Source organism: Malania oleifera, chromosome 10 (genome assembly GCF_029873635.1).
Source record: "Malania oleifera isolate guangnan ecotype guangnan chromosome 10, ASM2987363v1, whole genome shotgun sequence".
Classification (NCBI taxonomy): Eukaryota; Viridiplantae; Streptophyta; class Magnoliopsida; order Santalales; family Ximeniaceae; genus Malania; species Malania oleifera.
Genome location: NC_080426.1, coordinates 57,984,885 through 57,989,908, shown reverse-complemented (window position 1 = coordinate 57,989,908; position 5,024 = coordinate 57,984,885). Strand labels below are relative to the sequence as shown.

General features: G+C 28.3%; 1 non-coding gene across 1 annotated transcript; it reads left to right on the top strand.

Annotated features, from left to right (window-relative positions):
• The first annotated feature begins 1,314 nt into the window (after positions 1 to 1,314).
• Positions 1,315 to 1,386, top strand: TRNAQ-CUG (transfer RNA glutamine (anticodon CUG)). The gene has a single exon. It is a non-coding gene; the product is annotated as a tRNA-Gln (tRNA).
• The last annotated feature ends 3,638 nt before the right edge of the window (positions 1,387 to 5,024 follow it).

Genomic DNA, 5,024 nt, shown 5'->3' with positions numbered 1-5,024 from the left:
AGAGTTGAAGACTCGTCGGCGAGAGGATAGACTAGTAGACGAGTAGGCTTCTTTGGCTTGTCGACAAATTCTCTGTACTCGTCGATAAGTGCGCCTGGGCTGGGACCAATTTTTTGAATTTTGAATTTGAACGTTGGGGTGGTTGGGTAATTGGAGGGAAACCTCCGAGAGACTATTAATATGTCATTTTGGGCATGTATTGACAAATAGAGTGATCATTTGTGAAGTGTATTGTGTACTTTGATATTTTCTTAGTGAAATTCTTGTGTCATTGCTTCCATGGATGTAGGCTTTGTTGAATCACGTAAATCTTGTTGTTGTGCTTGTTATTTCTTATTTACTGGTTGTGATTGATTTGCTTATTACATTTTTATTCCACTGTGCATCCTATTTATCCTATCCATATTACAACAAAAACAAAACAAAAGAAGAAGTTGTTTTGTTTATACTAGCTTAGGGAATTTCTAGAAAATGTGAGTAGAATGAAATAGTTCCTTCATGTTTATTATTGTTGTTATTGTTATTGTGGCAAAAGCAATCCGTGAGTTTTAACAAACCTTCTTTGAGAGTATAAAAGTCATACAAACTCCTCCTAAAGATTGAGAAAAAGATGCAAACCTTCTTAGGGGTTTTAAAAATCTCACAAACCTCAACTAAGGTTTGGTAAAATGATACAAACCTCCCATAATATTTGGAAAAAACAAACCCAAAGAAGTGATATAGGTGTTCCAAAAATCAAATGTTAGTAATAAAGATTCATGAAATTTTTAAACTTTAAAGAAGTTTATATTTTTTTGTTAAATCTCGGGGAAAATCTATGATTGAAATTTTAGGAAAGGTGAGTGTCTTTCCATCAAATCTAAAAAACGGATATTATCTCTTGCCCTTATTATTACTGTTATTGTTATTAGGCATTCACTAAAAGAATTTACAGAATAACATTATTATTACTATTATAATTTGAGAAATATTCTAATAAATTTATTGAATAATAAGATAATACCTAGATTACATTCAAAGAAAAAAATTTAACAGATAAATTCACACAGAAAAAAAAAAGAACAAAAAAAAAAAAAAAAAGACTTATCTTCAAACATATGATAATCATAAAATTGATCATGATACCCATTTTTAATGAGAGCATCTAAAAATAAGTAGTCACACCATAGAGTTTTTGAGACTAGTTTCTTTTCGTAGTTTTGCCGTAGACTAACGGTTTAACTGTTTTGGACACCGATGGAAGGAATTTCAAGAGTGACACCATTTTGAATAACATAGTTATAAATGAAGTGGAGAGCCAGCCTTCAACGGAGTGGTTCCATGGTCTAGTGGTCAGGACATTGGACTCTGAATCCAGTAACCCGAGTTCAAATCTCGGTGGAACCTTTTATCCTTTTCCGGTTTTCTTGAAGCCGAACGCCCCAACTATTCAACCGAATTTTCCATCAGTTTTTGCCAGAATGCCCCTCCCTTCTTCACTTAAAATTAATTTAGACATTATATAAAGATTACTAGCAAAAATCTTTCTATTAGATTATTGGAGATTTTTTTTTTCTATTTCACATTGTTTATCTAGTTTTGCATTCTTACTATTCATAACGATGTCAATCGTATAATAGTTTTCTATTATCAGTGACCAACTATCCAGATGCAAATTTAAGTAAATTTATAGTTCATCCGGTTCATGGAATGGTCATTTTTTTTTTATAAATAAAATGAATATAGTGTAAATTTTTGATAATATAGCTAATAAATATTCATTTTATATTCCTTAATATTTCATTTAACATATGATTAAAAATTAATGGATATTTTAATAATAAAATTTAGAAATAATTATTCCTTATCTATTTCTTATTAGGGCCCCATAAAAAGTTTCGTATTATTATTTATATTGTTTGTATCAACATAAAATTTAAAAATAGTTATTCCTTAAATATAATGTTTGAACAACAACTACTTTATGATCTTTTTTAGTCTAACCAAAAAAAAAATGCGAGGTTGCGACTTTACCTAAGTAGCCTATTATTTATATCTTAATATTTCACTTCTTTCATCTTTCTTATACTCTTCATGATAGTCATCTTACGATTCTTATGATTTTAAGATCCGAAGAGTATATTAGCATTTGCCCTGTATTTGAACTTTTTTGAGTATTAATATTCTTAAAGGTTTGTTATTAAGTTTATTATTTGTTTTTTCTCTATTCTAAATTTTTAAATAGTTACAAAATCAGTGACGAGATATTACTATCCATATGCAAATTTAAGTAAATTTATAGTTCTTTTTCACGAAATAGTTATTTTTTAAAATAAAATGAATATAGTGTAAATTTTTGAGAATATAGGTAATAAATATTCATTTTATATTCCTTAATATTTCATTTAACATGTAATTGAAAATGAATAGATATTTTAATGACTTAGCGACTTTACCTAAGTAGCCTATATATCTTAATATTTCACTTCTTTCATATTTCTTATACCCTTCATGATAGTCATCTTGTGATTCTTATGATTTTAAGATCCCAAGAGTATATTAGCATTTGCCCTGTATTTGAACTTTTTTGAGTATTAATATTCTTGAAAGTTTGTTATTAAGTTGGCTAATTGTTTTTTCTCTATTCTAAATTTTTAAATAGTTCCAAATTAGTGACCGAGATATTACTATCCAGATACAAATTTAAGAAAAATCAAATATTGTATAAGAATTTATCTCGTGTTAGGAAGCATTATTTTCATACCTTGGATCGGATTTGTGTGAAGTTGAACAATATATATATATATATATATATATATATATATATATATATATATTGCACATAATTGTATTGAATTTCTTCCGAATCTATACAACTCCAAATTCAAGCCCCTAAATTTATACTGCCAAACACTATCATAGAAACATAGAAAAAAAATGTTTTCCAACTTTCAATTCATATACAAATTTAGAAAATTGAAAACAAAATGATATTTTTATAGTTGTATAAAAAATTAGAAATATAATAACCTTATGTTTGGAGAGGCTTTCGATTTGAATTTGGATAAAACGTAATATAAACAATGTATTGAAATTGTCCAAATCCACTCAAATTTAAATCTAAAGTCTGAAATTCATCTTCCTAAATATTGTGTAAGGTAGTATTTCATAGTATAGATTTCAGGACTAGGATTTGAATTCATGTGAATATGAAAGAAATTCATTACAATTTTATATTATGTTTCATATAAATTCACACAAATATACATCAAAGGTGAAAGTTTTTATACTCCCAAAAGTACGGTAAAACTATTTCCACATGTGAATAGTCCCAACATTTTTTTATTATTATTTTCATTTTTTTATACAAATGTTATAAAAGTAGAAAAAAAATTAAGTTGAATTTTTTGAAAAACAAAAAATATAAAAAATGACAACTAGTCTCCACCACTAAACATGCCCTGAATTTTTTTTAATGAAATCTGTTCTCCCAAACTTTTACTTTACATTTTGATTTTTCCAAGTAAAAAGGGGTAACCCCCAGTCCATCCTTAAAAAAAAAAATTGATGGGAAGCTTTAGATTACTTGATTAGTCATCGAGTATAAATCTCAAACAAATTGTGCGAACCTCTTTCAAGTTTCCTTATAAAATGTAAATTTTTAAAAAATTTTAAATTTTAATAGTGGAGGAACGTGCTTTGCACATAAGTTAAACTTTATTTTTTTTTAATAAAAAAAAATAATAAATAAAGTGTAAATTTAGTAACTTTAGATTCTACCTTCATGTCATTCTTTATTTTGTATACATGAATTCTAATATCATTGGTTTTCTTGCTAGTAAAGGTGGATTTTCGGGAAAAAACTATAATATTCAAATCCATTTTCATTGGATTTAATATGCAATTAGATGAAATAGGTTAACTAAAAAAGTTGTAATTCTCTTTATGTGACTCATAAAAATTTGGTGAGTGCATATGCACAAAAAACTAATTCAAATACGTAAAAAGAAAAAAAGAATATCACTACTGTTGGCTGCAAGAATATCACAATTGCTTGATAAGGCATTACTTACAAGTTTACTAAGAAAGGTGAAGGGAACATATGTTGCATGTCTCACCTTGGTTATCTTTAGCCAAGATAAATAAAAACAAGACATATAAAGGAATATCAAATAGAAATATAAAAGATCTAAACAAAACTACAAAAGAGTTATTACTATATGTATAATTAAAAGATATTTTACAAATGTTCCATTCCATAAAACCAAAAATACTCAGCACAATATAATGACAATAAGCCATGTATTTTATGTCTTATATCCTCGTTCTTCCTATCTACAATCAAAAGATAGGAACAACAACAATAATAACAAACCTTAAGTCTCACTGAGTGGGATCAATTACATGAATCTTTTTCTGTCAATTCACTTGATTTAGAGCGTTTTCTTTTATTAGATTAAGATCTATGAAATCCTTTCTCACTACTTCATTCCAAATTATTTTAAGCCTACCTTTATGCTTTTTTATGCTAGAAACAATAACTAACTCACTCTTCCTCACAGGTGCTCTGCTAGGTTTTTTTTAGGTTTTTTTTTTTTAAGTGTCCAAACTATTTAAGTCGTCCATCCCTTATTTTATTTTCATTTGGGGCTATGCCTAAATTATTGTGTATTTATTCATTTTTTACTTTATATTTTAATGTTAAACCACTCATCTACCTTAACATACACATCTGAACAACTTTCATTTCTTGTACATGTTTGTTGGGTTGGGTTTCCCTCCTAAGTGAGGATAGCCCAAACTTGCCCAATACGGGCCCATGTATGGAGAGGCCCATTTGGGAGAATAGGGTTAAACCCTATCCTTTGTTGCTGCAAAGTGTGTGCACAATCAGAAAATAAGAAAGAAAAAGGAGAGGGAGCTGCGGCCGTCACAGTGAGAGAGAGCTGTCTAGTTAGGATCAACTGCTTCGATCAACAAGCATTCGTGGTCCGATTGAGTTGAAAATTTATAAGGATGTTCATGACACATGAATCTTAATTGTG